This window comes from Symphalangus syndactylus, chromosome 4 (assembly GCF_028878055.3).
Source record: "Symphalangus syndactylus isolate Jambi chromosome 4, NHGRI_mSymSyn1-v2.1_pri, whole genome shotgun sequence".
Classification (NCBI taxonomy): domain Eukaryota; kingdom Metazoa; phylum Chordata; class Mammalia; order Primates; family Hylobatidae; genus Symphalangus; species Symphalangus syndactylus.
The window spans coordinates 153084497-153109915 of NC_072426.2; the positions used below are offsets into that span (position 1 = coordinate 153084497).

General features: G+C 35.3%; 1 long non-coding RNA gene across 1 annotated transcript; it reads right to left on the reverse strand.

Moving 5' to 3' along the window:
- Window positions 1–2876: 2876 nt before the first annotated feature.
- Window positions 2877–10165, reverse strand: LOC129480359 (uncharacterized). The gene is made up of 3 exons (XR_008657011.1): window positions 9095–10165; window positions 3770–3883; window positions 2877–3101 (listed from the first exon to the last, which is right to left on the reverse strand). It is a non-coding gene; the product is annotated as an uncharacterized lncRNA (long non-coding RNA).
- Between the last annotated feature and the right edge of the window lie 15254 nt (window positions 10166–25419).

Consider the following 25419-nt stretch of genomic DNA (forward strand, 5'->3'; position numbering starts at 1 on the left):
GGGCATGGGAGTGGGGGACCTTTACAAATAAAAATATCCCTTTATAAAAAGGAAATCTGTGCCTTAATTTTTGTCAGATAGAATGAAGGCAGATGGTTCTTACTGTGGTTTCTCAATTGCTATTGTTTTTTAATTACCTTCGGCTCAAAATAATCCTTATGCCAAAGTGGTATTCCCTTCAGTTGTCGCACTTTGGGTGTGGAGAAACTGCTGGCATCTAGCAGGTGGAGGCCAGGAATGCTATTAAACAGCCCACAATGCACAGGATAGTACTCTTTCCCCTACCATAAAATTATCCGACTCAAAATGGCATTACGGCTGAGGTTGAAAAATCCTCGTTGTAAGCCCGTAGGAAATGATTCATGAGTGACATACAAAGTGCACTAAATTAAAGTGCATTGAATTAAAGAATGGGCGTGAATTGGATACTGGGAAAGTATTCTTAGATGCAGAGAGTAAAACGAGTGATAGTGTCCTTCCTAACAGGAGGTTCATTACTCAAAAGTGAATTGTGAAGGCAATAATACAGCAATAAGATGAAGCAGATTTCTTTGTGCAAATGTAGGTCTTTAAGACCAGGCTATAATAGGAGAATTCTTCTGTAGTTACTAGAATAAATTTGAGGCTAACAGAAAGTTGGGAAATCTATGCTTCTAAGGTAAGCAGAAATTGAGGAAGAAAAGACTAGAGGCAGGGAAAATGACTTAAAAACTATTATAATAGATTCTATTTGTGTTAATGAAGAACAGGCAGATAAAACTGATTGGAAATGGTAGTTGAAAATGCAAAGAAATTCCAAGGGATTGTAGAAAGGGTAGACTGATGCCCATAGAAAAGGGGTATCACAGGTTTCCCTCAGAAATAAATATTTACTACTTTAGGCAATAGAATACCATAATCTATATGGATGGTCTGACCAATTCCATATATTGGGACTATTTGGCTGAAGAACTAAAACTCTCCTCACAGCTTTACATTTTAATAAGGTAGAAAATACATAATATTTGGAATATAATACACAGGGTTGCACGGAAGCTCAGAGGAGTAAGTACATCTTACTCTCATGAATAGGTAAAGAACTGTTCTGAAATAAAATGAAATTAGAAACTGAATCTTAGATTAGCAAAAATGCCTCAACTCTAATCTCCTATAGCACCATATCTAACATTTAGTTAACTTTTGCTCACCCCAGATAAAGAAACGTGGGTGCCCTCCCTGCCCCCATGGTAGGGTCCAGAACATTTGGGGTAGGTGCAGTAATTTCTGCTTTGCCCCTTTGGCAGCTCAAACAGGAATACTCTTTATGCCTCACCTCCCAGGACCCAGAAAGAAACTGGAGTATAATATTCTTGACACTTGTATCTTCATCTTTATCTGAAAATGATATTCTGTCCCCTGTCCCTAAAAATCCTGCAGCCCCACACCCATCTTATTGCCCTGAACAACTTGCTCTCACTCCAAATCTGCACATCTCAATCCATGACTTGAAGGATTTGATCTTAGCCATGAAAAATATGATGTGAGAGGCAGGGAGAGAACAATTCTGCCATCTAATATGTACTTTCAAGTCTTCCATCTTCATCTCTCACAGGCTTTTAAAATTAATGCCAGAAACAAGAAAAATCCCTTCCACTCTGCAAGAACATCTCTAAAACTCATAAGAAAAAATGAGACAGTCACTCTTTGGAGGTGCTACAGAGGTACTGTGTGGGAATACTTCACAAATCATCTCATCCCAACACCTACATCCTCAACTTGAATGAAAACTGGCATTATTGACTCGTTTCAGGAATGCTATTATAGAGACCAGGGGGAGAAATGTTTAATCAATTAAACGCTTTAGCATTCCTTAGTAGGTTCTGTCAAAGATAGTCATTTAGAAAGAGCTCACATAATCTTCCTCTGTTTCTTTATATTACCATTTCTGCCAATCACATTGTCGTTCTTCCAATCAGCCAAGCTAGGAAGGGGAGTATCGGTCTTTCACAATTTTCTTTTCTTACTCCATTGTGTAACTTTCATGCCCTGCTGGTACTTCCCTTACAATATATCTTTGTGTTGTTCTGATTCCCTCCCAGTTTTTATGTCCCTACTCAGGATAGCATTTTATACAACTGAATTTGTGTGTGTGACCTGACACATTTCCGTGAGTCTCTCCTTCAGTAGAACCAGCAAAGTATTACAATCCAACATAAAGTGAAAGTGACTTACATGGACTGTATTTAAAGGTCAAAATGTTCAAGACAGTTGCCATGCCATCATGATGATGGGTTTGCCTTTTCATTTTGTTTTACTATCTCTAATCCTTTCATCATTGTTTTTGTTGCTTGCTATACTTGTGATCACCAGTTGTCCTCAAACTATTCTTTAGTTGCAATACTTACTTTGCAAACTTAAATGAAAAACACTAAATTTTTTTAAAACTTCACAACTACTTGTAGAAATAAATGCATTCCAAATGTTTATTTATTTTTCAAGCTTTCTAATTTCTCCCATCCTTATCAATAAATATCTAGATTTCCAATTTATCCATTGGCTTGTTTTATAAATCTATTTGGGTATTTATTTGAAAGCTACACAACACTTTCAAAGATGTTTGTAAAATAGAATTACATAATGATAAGCTTGCTAGAAATGAAATACATAAAACAACTCAAAGTAGAAGCAAATCCTGAGCAACTCGAATTATCAGCCATCTGTTCCTGTGAACAGCCAGTAATCAAGTTTTCTTGCTCACATCTACCAACAGACGAGTAGAGAAAAACCTCTTAGACAAATACCATCCTATTTCAAACCATTGTATTGGTTGTCTTGGTATTCCAGAACAAATCAACACAAACTCAGTGGCCAAAAACCACAGAAACTTACTCTCTCAGACTTCTGGAGCCCAGATGTTTGAAACAAAGGTGCTGGCGTAGCCATGTTCGTTCCAAAGTCTCTAGGGGAGAATCCTGGCCTCTTCCAGCTGCTGGTAGCTTCCAGCATTTCTTGGTTTATGGCAGCGTAACTCCAGTCTCTGCCTCCAGCTTCACACGGCCTTCTGTCTTGTGCTTATAATCTCCCTGTCTTCTCTTTTTAATATACCAGCCATTGGACCAAGGCTAATTCGAAATGAAGAATGATCTTAACCTGGGGTCCTTAACTTAATTACAATTGCATAGACCCTATTTCCAAACAAGGCATACACCAGTACCAGAGTTTAGGACTTGAACATATATTTTTGGAGTATACAGTGTGACTTATTATACCCGTGAGGGATTCAATCTGAACTAATAGTTTTACTTAACTGCTACCATTACTCATCGTCTTTACTTAATTGCTTTCATTCCTCACCCTCAGGTGAGATTATCCACAGCAATATCTTGCACTATTTTTAACCATCTATCACCATTACATGATACCAAATATAACATAGTTCTAAATGCCTATTAGTCATTATTAGTCTTATTATTACTTTTGCACAAATACAATAATATATTCCAATTTACAATGAACTCAATTATCTATTTCATATAAATAGTGTGTAAATGAATATAATTATGTGTTTATTTTCATTAAACACTTATTTGTGTAAGAGAGCAATGAAAAGAACAGATAGTATTTTATTCACTTGATGAAAAGTTTAAATGAGCATTTATTCAAAACAATTTGCTGCATCAAGAGGATATTTTACATTTCTTTGACTAACATTGAATCTTAAAAACTTTTCTCATATTAGGAACAGTTGGGAAACTGTCTCTGCCACAAACAACAATTAGGAGCTACTCACTTTCTCAGCCTCCCTTGCAGCTACAGTACAGGCAAGTGACTTTCTGCTTCACCAATGAGATACTCCTAAACCAGTCTTTGGATCATAAAACCAGGCAAGTGCAGAGGCTGGCACCTAGTTATGGAGACAGGGACATTTAGAATTTAGAGGCAACAACACCAGTGGTTCTGGCAGCAGAAGTCTATGCCCAAGCCAGCAGTCACAAAGACACAAGTTGTGGTGAATTGCACTGTGTTGCCCTTGGAGTCACAGCCCTGCAGCGTGTTTTTGGGTACTATTCCTGGTGAGGTAGTCTTCAAGCCTGGTTATAGGCTTTCCCAGAGATTATGTGGGCTATCTGTAATTACTTATTTGATTACTTTTCTGTGTTGCCAGCAACACAGAACAATGACTGATGTATTGACTCACCAGATTCAGTTCACTGGCAACAACAAATAATCCAATATGTCCATATAATTAAGAAAATTGAGCAGGAGGCACAGGGAATGGAGAGAGGTCAGAATGTAATGGCTTCTGTAATACCAAGAAGTGAGTAAAAGCCTTGATTTTTAATCCAAATTTTATTTCTACAAAATATTTTATAATATATAATCTATTATCCATCTTGTTGACATCTAAAATGTATCTGAGTATCAGTGGAGTATCTTTAATTTTATAGCTTGTCATTCTGCATGAAAAATAAACAAAACAAAATGTATCTTGGTTAATGAAGATGATGATAGTGATATTAATACTATAGATGTGTGTGTATATGAAACTAGGTATAAGGACTAAGGATGTCATCACCATTATCAGTACTTTTGTTCCTATTATAAACTATAAAGTTTTCCAGGGGTCTCTCCAAACCTACATGAAATGGTCTATTATGTTAAAGTTCTTTTCCACAATAGTATACCAGGCCAATATTAATAACTTATATTTAATTTTACCATATATCTCTTCTTCTAGATACCTATATACATCAATATATCCATATCTACCTATAGATAGATCTATGTGTGTGTCTACAGATGTATCAATATAAAGATACAAATATACTCTTTTATTTTGCTATCAATATTATTTTTAAAACAGTCATTTTTAAACTGTAATGTCATATAACAAAGGTTAAATAGAGTTCGTGGAAACTAGCCAAAAAATCTAACTGCAATTCTAAACAACTTTTTAAAGTTAATTCAAAGAATGTGTTCTGAGTTCCAAAAAAGCAACTTGTATATTAATTTTTATAATATAACATCTTAAAAACTAAATTTATTAATTAAGCACCTTCTGCAAGGGTGAATTAATGTAAAACAAAATGATTACAAATGTTGTACAGGATTGCTGAAGGTTAGAAACAAATGTTAAATAGTTTAAAAGGTGATTGTTTAAGAATAGACTTTAAGATTTTAAAAATACCTTTAGGTTTATTTTGTAATTTTGAAGAAATGTCATCTAAGGCTAGAGAACACTTACTTGCAGAAAAAATAAGAACATGAAATTTTTTAAAATAGAAAACAGATTAATCTTTTAGTATTGTTAAATGTCAGAAAATAAACTTTTGTTTAATTTTAAAACTTGAAGAAAGTCATTTATGTGATAAAATCAACAATGAAGAGTACTTTTGAATCCATCCTTAAACCTATACTGTCTGAACATAGAGACAAATACACTCTGCATCTATCTGGATCAATGACTCATTAAGCACTCTTTAAGAAGAAATGAATGTACTTTAACCCCTTCTACACTTAAACATCATAAGTACTTATTATTCAACAAATACTTACTTCTTCCACGTAGACATGTTTATTTACATATTTCTGGGTACTATGTCAGTTGTTATTTGAATGTTTTCATCTCTGCCAATTCTAATTGTTACATAGAGAAATATTCCATAGCTCTTATATTTGAATTTAGGTTTATGAATATTGATTTTTAAAGAGAGTTAGACTGAAAAAGAACTATTTGTATTCACAGTTGAGATCAAAATACACCTTACCTAACCAAACAGTTTCAAGCACAAACCTATCCTTTTGCTAGATATAAGAAAGAAAAATAAGGCCACTATATAGAGATACATAAAGGCTTTTCAATTTTAAAAGATTCTCTGGAATTTAAAGTATTTGTAACTTTTCAATTTGAAATTTATATAAAAATAATTTTGAGTGAAACTTAAATAATTTATAAAATAAATTATAAACAATTCAATTAAGTCATTAGCATTTATAGATTAATATATTTAATAATATTTCATGCACTACAAAATTACTAATGATATGAGGCAAGATTAATAATGTTTTATTTGTTCTTCAATAGTTCAGTTAAATTAAAGACAGGCAGACATGTAAAAACTCAATTACAAATAACATGGGCAGCTCTATTAAAGAAATTTGTGCAAGGTTGAGGCATAGCCTAGAAGAAAATGATCAATAACAACTGCATCTCAAATTAGATGTTTTTAAAACTGAATCACGAAGAGTAATTAATAATTCAATCATTAAATAAAATTAAGGAAAATTAATTATAAGCAGAAGAATAAAATATGTGAAAGCACAGATGTATGAAACAGTATGTTTGGAGTTATTGGTCCTTTACTAGCTCTGGTTCTGAGACAAATATACTACATTGTCTCTTCATTATCTTTTATATTGAGATAAAATTTACATAACACAAAAATTTCCCTTTGTACTCATTTTCAAGTGTACAGTTCAGTGGGTTTTAGTATATTCACAATAATTTACAACCCTCATCACTACCTCATTCTAGAACATTTCATTAACCCCTAAAAGACACCTAAGTCCTCCTTCTCTCAACCTCCTTTTCTGTCTAGGGGCTGGGGACAGCTCCTGGCAGCTGTTACTCTACTTTCTGCTTCTGTGGTTTTGCTTGTTCTTGACACTTCACATTAATGTGATCAAGTAATATGCAGTCTTTTGTCTCTGGTTTCTTCATGTTGTAGCATGTGTCAGTACCTCGTTTCCTGTTATTGGCTGAATAATATTCCATTGTGGAATATATCACCTTTGTTTCTCTTGTGATCATTTCATTTCTGCTTTTTGGCTATTATGAACAACACTATGTATATCATTCACAAGTTTTGTGTGAACATATATTTTCATTTCTCTAGGAATACAACCAAATGATTGTAAAGTGGTATCTTACAGTTTCAATTTGCATTTGGTGAGATTGTATGTCTGCCTCCCCTGAGGTTAGGTAGGACCATATGACTAAGTTAGCCAAAGAATTGTGACCATAATTGAAATGTATCACTTCCAGGCTGCCGCATTTATTTGGTGTTCTAAAACCCTTCTGAAGTTCTTTCTAGCAAAGATGCCAACAACTGGCTTTGTTCTTTCAGCTTAAATGAGTAGAGCTCCTCTGCTAATCAGAGATGGACATGAAGTACTTTCAGGAGTGGCTGAAGACACTTTAATTGTGAAATTATTTATAACAACAGAACAATAACAGCCTACCTGTACTGGTATTAATATCACTTCTGCTTATATGGTAATTACTGTTAGGAAAATAGACAATAAAATACATAAAGTGGTGGTACAATAATACATTTAGGTCTCTCTTTTTAAAAGAGCAAATTTACTGATTTTATCATACAAAGAATTGTGAGAACGAATGATTACCTAGGATACTCGTTAGAATACAATTTCCAAGCTTCTTAAATACAATTTCTATTTTAATTATTGCAACTCATTTGCCTAACAACATGTAGTTGGGTGTTCCTTATTTAACAATCCAGATATAATTCACTAATTTTGAGAGATTGAGTGTAGTTCATAGTCTACCTTCTAACTTTCTTGTAGTCCCTCTACCCTCTGAAAGAGGGTGTTCTATTACTTTCTTTTGCGGTCAAAATTTGAGCGCTGCAGTAACCTTTTTTTAGACTTTCTAGTAAGCCATATCATGGGAAATGAAATTATGTTAATGGAACTGTATTAAGTGGTAGAAGATGAAAAGATGTGTGTGTGTCTGTGTTTGTGTGTGTGTAGGGGGGTGTGTTTGCATGTGTGTGTGTATCTCTTCAAATATTATGTTTAAGAATGAGATCTATGATTGTATATCTCTCAACCAAAATATATATATATATATTTTAAAACCACCTTAAAATCACTTTATTTCTTGCCTGTTTTAGACTTAAACTAATAAAGACTATATAGACTTTAAACTACATGCCACATCCACTATGTGAAGGCTCTGGGATCTTCACTGGCATCTAATTTGTTTAACATGAAAGTCTATTTTGCGGTTAGTATTATTTAAACCCCAACTTTAGAAAGGTGGGAAATAGACTGAAAGTCATGTATTGTTTGTGAGTCATAATTATAAAGCAATTTTTGTGACTAGCAGATCATGACTTTTCAGGAAAGAAAGGAGAGAAAGAGAAGGAGCGAGAGAGAGAATAACAGAGAGAGGAGGGAGAGGGGAAGAAAGGAAGGGAGAAAGGAAAAAAGAAATAAAGAAGCATAATTGAACCTGTAGGTCTACGACCCAAATGAGCAAACCTGGGGTGCTTTGGATATATTTGCTTTTCTGCTTCTGATGCATAGGCACCTCCCAGCTGCCTCTGCCCATCCCTGGAGCCAGATCTCAGCATGCTGTGGATCAGTCCTGGCTACCGCTAGGTCTTCCTGTTCTGAATCTGGTCCACAGTGATTTTGTTTCTTAAAATTCCTAGGGTGAGTTTTATTTTTTAACCATTTAAACTACATCTGCAGTCTTTGAGTTTTTGATCTATATAAAAAAGGAAGGCCCAACTTAACTGGAAATTTATGCTTATTACTTCTTTTTTCCTATATTATAAAAATAATTTGTAATTGGAAAACATATCCATTTTACTCAATGTAACAAGTAGGACAGGAATCTGTCTTCTTATCACCATTATAAGAAAGTTATTATTTCTTATCACTAACAGTAGGCATTATAAAACTTTAATGTTGTGGCCAATCTTATTTGGTGAAAAATGTACAATCATTTTTTTATTTCTTTATTCTGATCTTTGATGGGCTTACCAAATTTTAATACATTTATTGGTTATTTGTATTCCGACTTTGTTCCTACTTACATTGTACATTGCGATAATGGCTTTTCCTTGTTGGTGTTGGGGAATTCGTTTTAAATTATAGCTATTAACCTAAATCTTGCTGCATAAATTGAAAATACATTTTGCCAATATGTAACTTAAGCATTAATTCTTAACATGCAATTTCACTCACAGAAGTGTGTGTGTTCACATCTATTTTGTCTTTTCTAACCTCTGGACTGCTCATTATGTAAAGCTCTTAAGCATAGTGCCTGGCACTACGTAAGTAAGGCACAATCATTAGCACTTACTATTCTGTCTTTATCTTCCAGTGAAATTATTCTGATATATAGTGAGGGCTTCATTCTGGTACTAAATATTTCCAAAGGCAGGCTTTCTTTCTTTTTCTTTTTTCTTTCTTTTTCTTTCTTCTTTCTTTCTTTCTTTCTTTCTTTCTTTCTTTCTTTCTTTCTTTCTTTCTTTCTTTCTTTCTTTCTTCTTTCTTTCTTCTTTCTTTCTTTCTTTCTTTCTTTCTTTCTTTCTTTTCTTTCTTTCTTTCTTTTCTTTCTTTCTTTTTCCTTCCTTCCTTTCTTCCTTCCTTCCTTTTTTCTTTTTCTTTTTCCTTTATTTTTTTTTGAGATAGAATTTCACTCTTTTGCCCAGGCTGGGGTGAAGTGGCGTGATCTCTGCTCACTGCAACCTCCGTCCCCCGGGTTCAAGCAATTCTCCCTAAGGCAGGTTTTTGTATAAACACAGGGAAGGGGAAAAGTTCCAAACACATATATTTTATAATACATGAGAATTTTTAAAATGATAAGTAATAAAGTTTCACAATTACTTCCACTCATTTTAGCATACTGGTGGCAGGATTGGAGTTTATGTGTGTTTCTAGGAGAAATAATTAAAGATAACTTTAATTTTATAAGGTTGGGCAAAAGATTCTTTGTCCTGAATTATTTTTTAGTCAAATCTCAATCAAAGTCTCCTCTAATTTTTAGTTCTATCAATAGTGGCATGTTCTGGCCTCATCTTGGGTTTGTTAATATTTCTATTATTTATTCTAATACTGCAGAGACATTTAGGGGAAAATGTTGGTAGACACACTCCATCTGAAATCTTGACCTGTAGGCTCAATTTTTTGTCTTGGCAAACAAAAATCTTAGGCTAGATTTTTTTTTAGAAATCATGAGAATATACAAAAAAAAAAGTCCAACCATGTATTGATTATGGAAGGCAAATCTCCAAATGTGTGACACATAAATCAAAATACAGCATGTGTGGTTTGAAGGGACACCAATAAAATGCAAATAAAAGAAAATTCTGGCAATACAAATAGTAATAAATGTAAAATAGAAATAAGTCTTTAAAGCCATAAAATAAGACTTATCCTCTATTGAGGATATGTAACAATCACAAAGATATGTAAAAATTTTTATTTTATATTATATAATGTCATAATAAAATCTCTAAGAAATGAGAAAATTTCACAAAAAATTACGGAAGTGAAAAATTATGTCACAGTGTCAATATTTTATTTAAATCATTTCTGATTTAGAGAAAAAATACAAATTTGAGGGGATCTGAATAATACTGTAGTTATACATTACACTTCCTTTCAGAGGATGCATATTCGGTGAATCACTTGATGGAAAATTTGCATATATTAGGCTATGAAAGATGCTTTATTATTATGCATTTATGAGAAATCATGCAGACCCTTTCACTGTTCTTGGGATCAAAACAAAAGATAGCTTAGAAATTAAGAAAAAAGGAGGGAAAAACAACACTATCAGCATCGTGATCAATGTTACCAATTAAACCACAAAAGTAAAAAAAATGCTACCAGATATAAAAAATATAAACAGATTAAACTCTTTTAGCTTAGTCATCTTCAATCAAAAAGAAATGTTGGCCAGGCACGGTGGCTCACGCCTGTAATCCCAGCACTTTGGGAGGCCGAGGTAGGGGGATCACAAGGTCAAGAGATCGAGACCATCCTGGCCAACGTGGTGAAACCCCGTCTCTACCAAAAATACAAAAATTAGCCAGGTGTGGTGGCATGCACCTGTAGTCCCACCTACTTAGGAGGCTGAGGCAGGAGAATCACTTGAACCCAGGAAGTGGAGGTTGCAGTGAGCCAAGATTGTGCCACTACACTCCAGCCTAGAGACAGAGCAAGACTCTGTCTAAAAAAAAAAAAGAAATGTTAAAAATTTAGAAATTAGAGAAAAAAGAATGTTAACTTTAAAAATGTGTGCAATGTAAGCATAATTATTAAAAGAGATGTATGCTAGTCTGCGATCATGAGGAAGAATGACAGTAAAAGAAAAATTCAGCTCATACGTTGAAAACTGGAACAGCAAAAAGCCTAAAACAATATTAACTGTTTAATAAAAATTTTAGCTGAAAATAATAGCATCTAAAAGAATCAAACTAGAAGCAATGATCCATTAATCCCCTTCTGTTTCTAAGATGTCTAAAAATGTATAGGCCAGGGGCTGTGGCTCTCACCTGTAATCCCAAAGCTTTGGGAGGTCAAGATAGGAGAACTGCTTGAGGCCAGGAGTTAGAGACCAGTTTAGGCAACAAAAGCAAACCCTGTATCTACAAATGTTTTTTTTTTTTTAATTATCAGGGCATGGTGACATGGGCCTGCAGTCCCAGCTACTCAGGAGACTGAGGCAGGAGATCACTTGGACCCAGGAGTTGGAGGTTGCAGTGAGCTATTATCATGCCACTGCACTCAGCCAGTGCAACAGAACGAGATTCTCTTTCTAAAAATAAGAAGAAGAACATATAGCCAAATGTCAGTCCAGGAAAATTTTTCAAAACAGAAAACCACAAATAAATAACATTTGGGAAAATAATGCAGATATTATTCTATGTAAAGAAGAATTTTTTTAAAAAATTATATCACTTTATTCCAAATAGTTTTAAAACATTTGTGTAATAATCTGTATTGTAGAAAAAATAGTAATCACCCTGGTGGATCAAAAGAATCAGGAAAGCAATTGATAAAAATTTATGAAAAAGAAAATTACAAAATTAGCAAAAACAGAGACTAACCTGAAAGCATCTGTGGATTATTTCAGGAAAGAATTAGATAATTTCAGATAAATAGTTACAGGTCATGAAAACAATAAGTTTCCAAATTCATGTATGTAACAGTAAAAATGTTCAAAGAATTAAAACTGTAGCCTTATCATATTTTAGATATAAAATAAAACAAACCTCAAAAGAAAAATGGTAAATACTGATATAAAAATTTTTATAAATGTCCAAAGATATTTTGTAAACACCCAACATGTTTTCTGATTAGATAGATAAACAGATGGATTTAAAACACACTATTGGATGTAGAATAACATTGAAGATAACAAAGAACTGCCCTCTCAACTTTCCTTCCTAGAATTCATAGAGAAATACTTGTTAGTTTCATTAAAGAAACAGACAAATCAAGGATCTGTTTTATTGTCACTGTTACTTAAATTGTTCTAAAAGATTTAGCCATTGCAAAGTAACAGATGAAAGGAACACTTAGGTGTTTGAAAGAAGATGCTTATTTCCATATGTGATAAAAACTATCTTGTATAAACTGAATTTTAGTATTCTATGCTACCAAATCCCTCATGTTAAATAAGAGAAAAGAAAAAATATGTAGAGACTTCCAAAGACTGAGACAACATAAATCTGAGTTACAAATTTGGACTTCTCTCTTTATTCCTCTGTAGGGGTGTGTGTGTGTGTGTGTGTTGTGTATGTGTCTTTCTCTTTCTAACTAGGCAGGTATAGATACATAGATAGATATAAATATAGATATAATATAAAGATATATATCATAGTGTACAAATATATATCAACTGATATATAATTGAAAAGTGTTAGTCTATAATATAAAATCAATAATAACTGACACTGTCACAAATTGGTTTATCTAGAAGAAGACAATGTGAAAAAGTTTGGGGTACAAGGTATTCATGAGAATCAAACCTGTAAAAGGAAAAAAAAGGAAGCAGAATTTGGAAGAGAAAGACATGAAATTATGACACAGGCTCATCATAGTCTTACCCAACAGGTGAGTTTCTCAAGGAGCTGTGTAACAAAGCGGAAACCTAGTGGGGGAAATATTAGACCTTCCATCCTTCAGTTGGTGTCACAGCCACAATTGGGACTCCTCTCTCCTCTCTCTGCTTTTCATTATCCATTCTAGATTGTCTTCACTCTCACTTCTCACTTCTCTGTGACACAGATCACCCTTGCAAGGCTGTGACATTAGGAGAGATGTCAATCTCTGAGCCTTAAGGAACTGACAGCTGGAGATTGTCTGCTTCCTGCACACCCCACAGCTAAGCAGGGGGTCCTTCCTTGAAAGACTTTCCTGAACGAAAATCACAGTAGCACAGATACATAATTAAAAGATGCGGTAAATAATGTATAACGTGCAAGAGATATTTACTATTAAGTAATGAACACATGATATAGAATATGTAATAGACAGTACACAATGTGGGATATATATAATATATAACATATGAATGCATATGTTAATAGAGTGCTCATCTGCTTCTCCTCAGTGGATGGGCCTCATTCTTTCCCACTGCCAATAAGGTTCCTTTATTGGGTGGGAGGAGAAACCTTGGGGACAAATTCAAGCTTACATCATTCCAGCCAACGATTCCAGCAGAATGAGATGGCTTTTCTCTCTCAGCCATGGTGCTGGCCGGCCTTTGTGTTTGCCATGTGTAGGGGATGGAAATGTCTTGTCTCGTTTTGTTTTGAGTTCTCATCTAAACAATGACAAGAATGGATGCTGACTGTCACAATGTAGGGGTTGTATTGAATTTTCACTGGCCTTTCCAGACTATTCTTTTTTTTTTTTTTTGAGATGGAGTCTCACTCAGTCGCCCAGGCTGGAGTGCAGTGGCACAATCTCGGCTCACTGCAACCTCCACCTCCCGGGTTCAAGCAATTCTCCTGCCTCAGCCTCCCAAGTAGCTGGGATTACAGGCGTGCACCACCATGCCCAGCTAATTTTTTGTATTTTTAGTAGAGAGGGGGTTTCACCATGTTGGCCAGGATGGTCTCGATCTCTTGACCTCGTGATCCCCCTGCCTCGGCCTCCCAAAGTGCTGGAATTACAGGCGTAAGCCACCACGCCCGGCCTCCAGACTATTCTTCACCCTGCTCTGCCACAGCTTGTGACCCAATAGTCTGATCTCTGTGGACTATGTCACCCCGTCCCCTGTCCTCTGACTCTGCTGATGAGAGACCCTGGCAGGAAATTGAATGAAGGAAAGAAAGACTGGTGCATCTAATCCTCTCTCTTCCTGTTGGGATACATCTCTGCTCCTGGCTGTATTCTTCCACGATAGAAGTGCCTGGCAGGCCCTCTCTTACGGATCAAGCTTTTACTTCCCCTTGTCCCTTCAAGGATGGGGTGGAATGACTTCCCTTTGTTGTTGCTCTGGGCACTTCCTCAGCCTTTGTAGTTTCCCTTCGCCCAGTTTTTACTCTGAAATAGTCTCTCCACTGTTAATCATGAGAGTGTGTTGTCCATTTCCCCCGAAAACCTTGGGTCAACCCTCATCTCTTTACTTAACTTCAGCAAATGACTCTGGGTGTGACCTGGGCGGATACATTGATAATTTTATGGTGCAGAGAGGGAGGAGCATTGAGATTTGTAGGCCAAAAGGTGGGATAATGTGATTGTCCACTCTAACGGAAACACGTTAGTTTCCCAAGTAAAGGGGACTAATTTCAGCAAAATAAAGGGAAGAGATCTTATATAAAAATTACAACTGTCCCCTAATCTTTCTTTGCAGTGTTTACAAACAGAAATTTCTCCTTAGAAATGCAATTCCAATGACCTTGTAGTCCTATTTTTTTATAAAATCTAAATTATATACATTCCTTTTCCAGAGAGTGTCTACCCCAAAACACTCCTTCCATTAACTTGATTGAGCTACAAGTACATGTTCCCTGTTTGATATGGTTGTGTTTTATCAGGCCTGTACACAGCTACTCATGGTTCTACAGTATATGGCTAGTAAGAAATTAACTGCTCCTAACGAAAAATAAATAAATAAATCAGATGCCAGAAGTAAATGAAATGACACTACCTCTGACTAAGCACTCTTATTTAGGGAAGTGGAGAGAGGAGACAAATGAATGGCCTCTTATTTATTGCACACGCCACATCCTGCAGGACGTAGAGTCAAGAATTCTTTGTCAATAAGTAAGTATTTGGGTCTGGAGGTGTGTTGACCTCTAGTTTTTCAGACTAAGGCTTACCTTTGTCCATCATGTTTCTTTGACATACCTGACAAGGTACTTTTTACTCCTTGTTGGCATGGACAGGAGGTTCTGAGAATTGTTTTATGATTTGAGAATCACAGTCCTCTGTTTAAGGGGCTAACAGTTCTCAGGGGCAAAACTTCCCTTTTTGTCCTTCCAGTTTGATTTTCTGGGGACTTAAAACGTCTGGTAATCAACACTTTGATCATAATAGCTGAGAGTTTCTCTAAATTTATTTTTCTTAGTACAAGGTCTGAGGGCTTAAATCACTACCCCTCTCTCTCAAGCCCCAAAATATCTAATATCTGCTTCTCTTCTGCTCTCTGCCTTGGGAAAATATAAAACAATAAATGAGATAAGACAAAGTTATTATGCTTTCCACCTACAGGAATCAGCTCAAGCGTGGTTTTTTCTTTTTCTTTTTTTATCTTTTCTTTTTTTTTTTAGAAGGAGTCTCGCTCTGTCACCTAGGCTGGAGCGCAGTGGCACAATCTTGGCTCACTGCAACCTCTGCCTCCCGGGTTCAAGCAATTCTCCTGCCTCAGCCTCCAGAGTAGTTGGGATTACAGGCACCTGCCACCACGCCCGGATAATTTTTGTATTTTCAGTAGAGGCAGGGTTTCTCCGTGATGTCCAAGCTGGTCTTGAATTCCTGACTTCAGGTGGTAGGCCCGCCTTGGCCTCCTAAAGTGTTGGGATTACAGGCATGAACCACTGTGCCCAGCCTAGGATTTCTACTGCTTTATGGCAGAAGGTTAGTTCTGGTGTGACAAGGGGTGGAGGACTGGAGATATGAATCTAATCCAAGAGACAAGGGTCCTCCTGGGACCCAGTGCCATCTCTTGGATTTATTACTTCCATGATGTACTGCCATGAAGGTTAGCATGAGGCATGGAATTTGGATTTTTACCACCTTGAAAGATGTTCACTTTCTAATACTATTCTTACTGGATGCAAGTTTATGTTAATGGATTTGTTTGCTTTATCCTTCCTGCCTTAAGTGATGGTAACCAAAGTTTGTCTCTTTCTATTTGAAATTTACTGAAAACCTACAATGGTTAAAAAAAAAAAAAGTCTGAGCTCTACAACTCCAAAATCCTGACTCTGTCATTTTAACTAGATCATTTAGAGCTTGATCATGGATAAACACTTGTTCTGTTTCCCAAAAATGTCAACAAGTGAAAGTTTTCCCAGTGCTTTCCTCCCATGTGAAATTAGTTGCTAGCTTCCCAGCCAGGAACAGAAAGATTTTCATAGCCCACAGTCTTGCTTCAATTTAGCTAAATCCATATTTTAGATTCTGTTCCATGAAATACGCACTTTGGAGTACCAGTTTCTGTATTACTGAGAGCAAGTAAAAGAAACCCAACTCAACTTAATTTGAACATAAAAAGGAAATACATTGACTCATATTAACTAGATTGTCAGAGTAAAGGTAGACTCAGATCTAATAAGAACCTGAATCCTGATATTCTTTCTCTTTCTCTCTCCTTTTTTGCTTTCTCCACTCCTCTCTCTCCTCCTTCTCTCTTACCTTTAAATGTTCAATTCTCTCGTCCTTCTCTGTGTTGAGTGCGTTCTCTCTCTCTCTGTCTTGCTTGCTCTCTTTTGTGTGCACAAGCACTAGCTCTCCCGCTCTCTTCTCTGAGAGTATAAGGGTTTCCTCCATGTAATTGTTAATATTGAGTGTCAACTTGATTGGACTGAAGGATGCAAAGTATTGTTCCTGGGTGTGTCTGTGAGGGTGTTGCCAAAGGAGATATTGAGTGAGTGGACTGGGAAAGGCAGACCCATCCTCAATCCGGGTGGGCACAATCTAATCAGCTGCCAGTGTTGCTAGGATAAAAGCAGGCAGAAGAACATGGAAAGACTGGACTGGCTAAGTCATCTGGCCTCCATCTTTCTCCTGTGCTGGATGCTTCCTGCCCTTGAACATTGGATTCCAAGTTCTTCAGCTTTTGGACTCTTGGACTTGCACCCCTGGTTTGCCAGGGGCTCTGGGTCCTTTGGCCACAGACTGAAGGCTGCACTATTGGCTTCTCTACTTTTGAGGTTTGGGGACTTGGACTGGCTTCCTTGCTCCTCAGGTTGCAGAGGGCCTATTGTGGGACTTCACCTTGTGATCGTGTTAGTCAATTCTCCTAATAAACTTCCCTTCATATGTACATCTATCCTATTAGTTCTGTCCCTTTAGAGAACCCTGACTAATACACTCTTGTGTAGGGACAGAGCTTGGGGGATGCACCATACTAGTTAGTGAAGGCAAAGAAGATAAAAAGAGTTTTTCAGCCGGGCGGGGTGGCTCATGCCTGTAATCCCAGCACTTCGGGAGGCCGAGGCAGGGGGATCACGAGGTCAAGAGATCGAGACCATCCTGGCCAACATGGTGAAACCATGTCTCTACTGAAAATACAAAAATTAGCTGGGCTTGGTGGCATGTGCCTGTAATTCCAGCTACTTGGGTGGCTGAGGCATGAGAATCACTTGAACTTGGGAGGTGGAAGTTGCAGTGAGCCGAGATTGCACCACTGCACTCCAGCCTGGTGACAGAGCAAGACTCTGTCTCAAAAAAAACAAGAGTTTTTCTACAAATATCCATATATACAATCCCAGAGGACAATTACGATGCCCTTTTTGAACTAATTGTCTGGGAATGGGTCATGAGCCCACCCTGTTATTAGAGTATAGGAAAATGGTGACCTGGGAAATTCCTCTTGTTAGAAGGAAAAAGGAAATAGATGCTGGAAAGATCAAACAGCACGCACTCACCACAGCAAAAATCAAAGACAAATCATTTACAAACAAAAGAAACAAGTCAGAAACCCCAAAACTCTAATGATGTTTCCAGTGTTCAGCTCTTACAAATTGTGCTTCTGCGAACTGCACATGTTTTTGGTAAACTTATGTACACATTTCTGTTCGGTATATAAACCTAGAATTGTTGGGCCATAGGACATATGTTTTTTTAGCATTAGTAGATAGTGGCAAACAATTTTCTAAAACCCGTCTGTAAGATGATGTTCCCATCAGTAGTGTATCAGATTTTCAGTTACTCCACATTCCCACCACTATATGGTATGATGTCTTAAGTTTAGCTCTTCTGGTGTGTGTATAGTGGCATTATATTGTGTTTTAACTTGCATTTATCTGATGATGAAAGTAGTTAAGCAAATCATTATGTTTATTTATAATTTGGATATCATTTTCACAAAATTCCTGTTCAGGTCTCTGAGTCATTTACTTACTGGATTTTTAAAACTTACTTCTTGATTCAAATAAATCTTATGGATGTGAGTTCTCGGTGAGATATACACAATATTTTCCAACTAAGTGGCATGCTCACTTACTCTCTTGATGGTGTCTTTTAAGGCACATGAGTTCTTCATTTTAATAAATCCAGTTGGTCTGTTTGTAAAATAAATACATTTTTGGGTCCTACTTTAATTAATATTTCCTGCTCAACAATCAAAATCTTTTATATTTTCTTCTAGTGGCTTTATTGTTTGACTTTCATACTAAGAAATATAATCCTAAATATATTGTTTAGATCTGTAATCCATTTGATATTAACTTTTCTTTATTGTCAAGATCATAAGGTAGGAAGGGATCAACATCAATTTTTTCCATATGGATATTCAATTAACTCAAAGCCATTTTTTTCAAAGCCATTTTTTTCATTTTACAGCAAAATACACATAATATAAAATTTCCCATCTTTATCATTTTCAAGTGTACAGATAAGAGTCATTAAATACATCCATAATGTTGTCCCACCATCACCACTCTCAATCGCCATAACTTTTCTTCTTGTAAAATTAAAACTCTGTACCCATTAAACAATAACTCCCCATTCTGTCCTTCTCCCAGCCCTAGGCAACTACCTCAGAATCATTTATTTTTAAAATATTTATTATATGCACATATTCATATGTACACATGTATAGATCTCTTTATATCAACATGTTTATCTTCTACAAGTGTGTGTATGTATTCATCTTTATGTTTCAGGGTATGTATATGTATATATGGATAACATTCTAAATACATACATACACACACATATGTGTGTGTGTGTGTTTAGTCTGATACTTATTGATTACAAACAAGAGGTTATTTTTCTTCTTATTGTCATAAAATTCACATTGCTAGTGTTCCATATGCATATTACTGATGAATAAATTTACTTATTAAAAGAGTGGAATAAACAGCTCTGTTGCCTTTTGTAGACTTCAAATATTTGGAATATTTTTATCTTTGTAATAAACATTTAAAGTTGAAAGGGAAGATGAATTAAACATGCCAAGGAGATGACCTTCTGCATTAGAAGTCCTGTGATAGCTAAGACCATACAGGAGAAAGACAAAAGTTTAACTTGCTTGGCAGACTCTGATTCCCTCGATCTCAAACTCAGTGCCTTTAAGATGAAATGTTAAATTACTAATTCCAAAATAATAATGACCAAACTCAATAACTCAACCATGATAGCAGATACTAGTGAAATGAATAGAAGCATATATAGGGCTACTATAGTTTTCAAAGGTGCTATTGAATCACAAAAACTATTAGTATCTTTGTAGTGTTAAACTTTGAAGAAGAGTAGACACAGACAAATCAAGGTAAACATTAATTATTCTAGCAATAGAGCAAAAGTTAGTATTAGAATTTGGATCTTAATTATTGAAATTAATCTGCAATGTCTTTTTAAGCTATGAAAGCATAAAATGTTCCACTAAAAATATGTGTCTTATGTTGGCAAATTAGGTAAACTAGTGTAATGTTATTGTAACATTACCATTACATAGAAAATGAGGGGTAAAGGCAAATAAGCATTCTTCACACAAAATTAGTCAGGAATATTAAATAGAAACATATTAAACATTAATGATCATTACTCTTTGAAAATTTAGCCCTGGATTATCACTTATATTACCATATAATATTGGAAACAGCTTCTTGTTTCTCTATTATTCTTACATTTCTCCAAAATTTATTTTGGGGAATGCATTTATTCACCAAGTAGCAAGAAAATTGTTTATATAGTCATGATAATGTAATCAGAGGGCAGATCAATGTAAAAGGATTTTTGACATTGTAATTATTTGAACTTTAAATCATAACAATGTGTTTTTTATGTTTGTATACAAATTATATCTTCAAAATGATACATGTATAACAGGGTCAAAAAAAGCCAGTATTTTGCACATCAACACTTAATTGCCTTTGACAGTTTAAGCTTATTTCAATGTTAGTATTATACATTGATCAGATGGACATTTTGAATCCATCTCCAATTCTATCTTGAACTAAAATCTCTTCTGCATAAATTCTTTTTCTTAGCAATTTTTATGCACAAACTTATTTTCATTCTTCAAAATTCTTTTGCTTTTAATTGTAAAAAATATATTTTTCAGACATTTTCTTTACAGTTTTCAAATTCTATGCAAGGTCTGTGACACATTCCCTCTAACTTCCTATCCCAATCAATGCATTTATTTAAAAGATACTTACTGGCCGGGCGCGGTGGCTCAAGCCTGTAATCCCAGCACTTTGGGAGGCCAAGGCGGGCGGATCACGAGGTCAGGAGATCGAGACCATCCTGGCTAACACGGTGAAACCCCGTCTCTACTAAAAATACAAAAAATTAGCCGGGCGTGTTGGCGGGCGCCTGTAGTCCCAGCTACTCGGGAGGCTGAGGCAGGAGAATGGCGTGAACCCGGGAGGTGGAGCTTGCAGTGAGCCGAGATTGCGCCACTGCACTCCAGCCTGGGGGACAGAGAAAGACTCCGTCTCAAAAAAAAAAAAAAAAAAAAAAAGATACTTACTAAACCCGTATGTCCTAGACCGTGATCTAGGCTTGTGGAGTTCAAGAATGAAAACAAATAAACAAACCAACAAAAGCAAGGCCTGTAATCTCCTGGAGTTGATGATTCTTGTTGAGAGGTAATAATATCAATAAAATATGCAAAAAGAAAGTAGATACTTGCAGAGCAAGATAGCCACACAGGTTAATAAGATAGAATCAGGAAGAAGAAAAAGAAGACCTCTCTGAGGCCATCTGCGAGCTGACATCCTAATGGCAGAAAGTTCATCCACTTGACTATTTGCAGATTCCCTACAAATAAATGTAGGTATCCATGTGGCATGGATAAATAAATGAGGCAACCATGAGTCAAAAGCAAGCCCGGTGTGTTAGGAATGTCTGGAGCCCACTGAAGGAGAAGGAGAGTGGTGGGGATTAATTGAAGAAGCGGTGAGAAACAAACATGGCACGATCTCACTCATAAGTGGGATTTGAACAATGAGAACACATGGACACAGAGAGGGGAACAACACACACCAAGGCCTGTTGGGGTGTGGGAAGTGAGAGGGGAGGGAACTTAGCGGTTGGGTCAATAGGTGCAGCAAACCACCACGGCACACATATACCTATGCAAACTTGCATGTTCTGCACAGGTATCCCGTTTCTTTTCTTTAGAAGAATTAAAAATAAATAAATAAACAAATCATAAGGTTGAATAAGTAAAAAAAAATTAAAGGGTAAAAAGGCATTATGTAAAAGAATATACTAAAAATCTTAGAATTAAAATGTCATTTTTAAAATTTTTAAAAGTTTAGTAGTTCGTGTACATAACGCAACTATTAGTTTAGTTAGTATTAGTGGGACCCTGTTGATTAGAGAAATTACCATGCTGAAAGATACAACTGGTGAAATATCTCAGAATGTAATATGAATAACCAAAAAGGTAAAAAAAAAGATAGAGATATAGAAGATAGATGGGAAACCTGGAGATTGCGCCACTGCACTCCAGCCTGGACCACAGAGTGAGACTCCGTCTCAAAAAATAAAATAAAAGAAACCTGGAAAACCAGTCACACAAAACTTCCAGATAGAACAATAAATGGAGAGATCATTTGAAAGTGTTAAAGAATATAGTTGATTCCCCAAACCCAAGCAAACAAATATTAGGGATTAATCAGACCCTCATAAAAACACACAGGACTATTTGTAGACTGTTCTAATAAATAAAAGGCTAAATGAATCTGGCCAGGGGCGGTGGTTCACGCCTGTAATCCCGGCACTTTGGGAGGCTGAGGCGGGTAGATACCTGAGGTCGGGAGTGCAAGACCAGCCTGACCAACATGGAGAAACCCCGTTTCTACTAAAAAATTCAAAAATTAGCCAGGTGTGGTGGTGCATGCCTGTAATCCCAGCTACTCGGGAGGCTGAGGCAGGAGAATCGCTTGAACCTGGGAGGCAGAGGTTGCGGTGAGCTGAGATCACGCCATTGCACTCTAGCCTGGACAACAAGAGCGAAACTCCATCTCAAAAAAAATAAAATAAGATACTTAATCTTTCTTCAGGGGTATTTTGTAAACATTACAGAGAATTTTCCTAAACGTCCATTTGGCTGGACTGTAGATTTAAAAATTATATATTTATTCTCTGCTTGCCAAAAGCTACATGCACAAATTACTGTAACTGGAAATTATGTGATACATCTAGCATTCTGTAACAGCCTGTGTCACATAACAAAACCTACAACTGCCTGCAGGAAATTGTGCCTCACCAGCTCACTTTAGAGACTTTTCACTGTTTGTTGCAAGGTCCCCCCTCCTGTAATGAGAAAGCTGTTACTTACAGATTGATTGCTGGGTGGTTTTACTCAATTAAGGATAACTAATGGTCCTGTGAATCAGAAGCCTCTGACTCAAGTGCTGGACATCCCTTTATGTGATCTACATAACAATGACCCTAAAGAGAATCTTTATTCAATAACCCATATGTTATGTGAGTCCTCCAACTGATGTGTCACCTGACAAGTTTTTGCAGTTTTTTTTGGAACGACAGGTTGTTTTCTGTCTTTTGGATGTCTGGTTACTCAGATTTTCCATGGAATCTGCAAATGGCAAAGATAGTTTTTTAAAAGAGGTTAAATAACCATGAATTTTTTTCTTCTTCAGGTGAGAGAGGACTAGCATTCTGGACTCAGTGCGTTATAGTGATTGATACTGTCACATGAAGACAAATCAGAGAGAGGGAGACTGAATCTCCAGGAACTTTCATTTCTCCCACATACTGCAGTATCATTGTTCCCAATTAGCAGGAATATTTAACCTAGAAAGAAACCTAAGAATAACATCCTTTTCAATGAAAAGATGTTACAGTTTTTGTGCTGTTAACCTCCCAAATTCACAATCATTGAAATATGTTTCAATTAATACATTGTATTTATACATAATTAACACAAGGAAAACTACATTTCTCTTTTGATTAATCAGTTATTTTGTTATAACTTTCATAAACAAAAGGATTCTCACAATAGTTTTTCATTCATTAAAATGTAGAGCCCATCAAACAAATCTAATTATTTGTATAACCCTTCCTTTTTTAGGTGGAACAGCAAACTTTTTTGCTACTTTGTAGCTATTCTAGGAAAGCAAAAGATGATTTAGTTATAAAAGACATCCAAAGAGTTTATTATTCTGAATCTGAAATTTAAATTTGAGAAAGCACAGTTAAGAATTTTTAAAGGAGAAAATATATGAATTAAAGTCTTAAATATCTAAAATAAAGAGTTACAATCAATATTTTTCTAATGCATAGCATATGAAACAATGTAAATTTGAACTTTAAAAATTAGGGATTCAAGAGCAGGCCAAAAGTACAGAAAGTTAACAATATTTGGATGATAAAAAGAAAACTCTACAATGTAGGCCCAAAATAACTGGTAAACTTAGAAAAAAAAAATTTGATTTTTTTGTATAAAAATTTTTGTATCTATATTTGTATCTATATTTGAAAAATTTAGATACCTGCCTTAGAGATTGGAAAATTCTTAACAATGGCACAGATACCTAAATGTGACCCAGATTTAAGGTCCACATTTTAGTCAGTGCCTTTTACAAATGGAGGTGCTATTCCTAAGGAATATTGGTTTCATTTACTCCCAGGACAGTAAATTTAAAAACTAAGTCTGGCAGTCTCAATGAAATAATCAGAGCTCAGAAAACTTACCTTGATATTATGGGAAGGGTGGCCTTCCCTCTGAGCCAGCAGAGATACAAATAACAATTAGCAGTAAAGAATTTATTGTTATACATATACATAACATATAAATATCTTATTAAGGTTATAAAACACTCTTTAAAAACACTCCTATGTTATAAAAGTGTTTCTAAGTCAAATGTATATCTTAAATCTAATTTTTATAAAAATTTGTATCTAAATTTTTCAATAAACTTTTTCCTTTCTGTCTTAGAGATTGAAAAATTCTTAGCCATGGCACAGACATCCTAATGTGACCCCGACTGTGGGTCACAATACCAATCACTCTTATAAGAGTGTTTTTTACACAGTCTTGCATATATAACATAGCTGTATAAATATACATAAATAAATATACAAACAGATGATTAGTGTAAAACTTTCCACATCTTTAATTTTTCATCATATACTGTATTACTATTTTAATAAGGCAGTTAGTTTATAGTGTATTTACCATCTTAATAAACCCTGAAAGTTTTATCAATAAAGAGACAAACTATTTTCTTGTTCACAGTTTTTATCTTTCCATAACAAATATACCTAGTGTTTTTTATCACTTACGCAATTTCAAATAATAATAATAATTACAATTCTTAATAAAAATAATTCACTTTGTTTTCTTCAAACACCAGGAGAAAACTAGAAAAAAGGAAAACATGTTGTCAATTTTTTTCCCATGAGAAAACATTCTATTTTTTGTAAATTTTAAGGTGGCAAAAATAGCCACAATTGAAATGACATTCAAATGCATTTGTACAAAGTGTAATATGAATAAATTAAAAGTTGGTTCAGCAATCACTGTTTTGCATCATTTTGATATTTAGAAATTGCAAAGTATTCAAAGACTCTATTTTAATCACTTCAATTTATCATTTGTCTAAGGTTTTAAAGCCAATAAAAGACTCGTATTTACAAGTTTCATTTAGTTAATTTCTTAATAGTTATACTGTAATGAGAATTTCAGAGGCATAAACTTTTAAAATGTTCTTTTTTACAATTCTATAGAGGTAAACATAATTTTACATCCTTTTGGAATCTTAACTATGAGGAAACACTCATATCTTACTTGCCTCATAGAATCAATATCATTAATTCAGAAGGTATTTATAAGTAAGTTAATCCTATTCTCGACATAATAGGATGTTGTGATTACACTCATTTTTATAGCAAAACCAGGGAGAAAAATAGTTTTCTTTAAAATCAATATTATTAGCTGACTTGCACTTGTCTAATTGAATATCTTATTATCCCAAATAGTACATGAACTGTTATCTTGATATAATCTATAAACCTCTG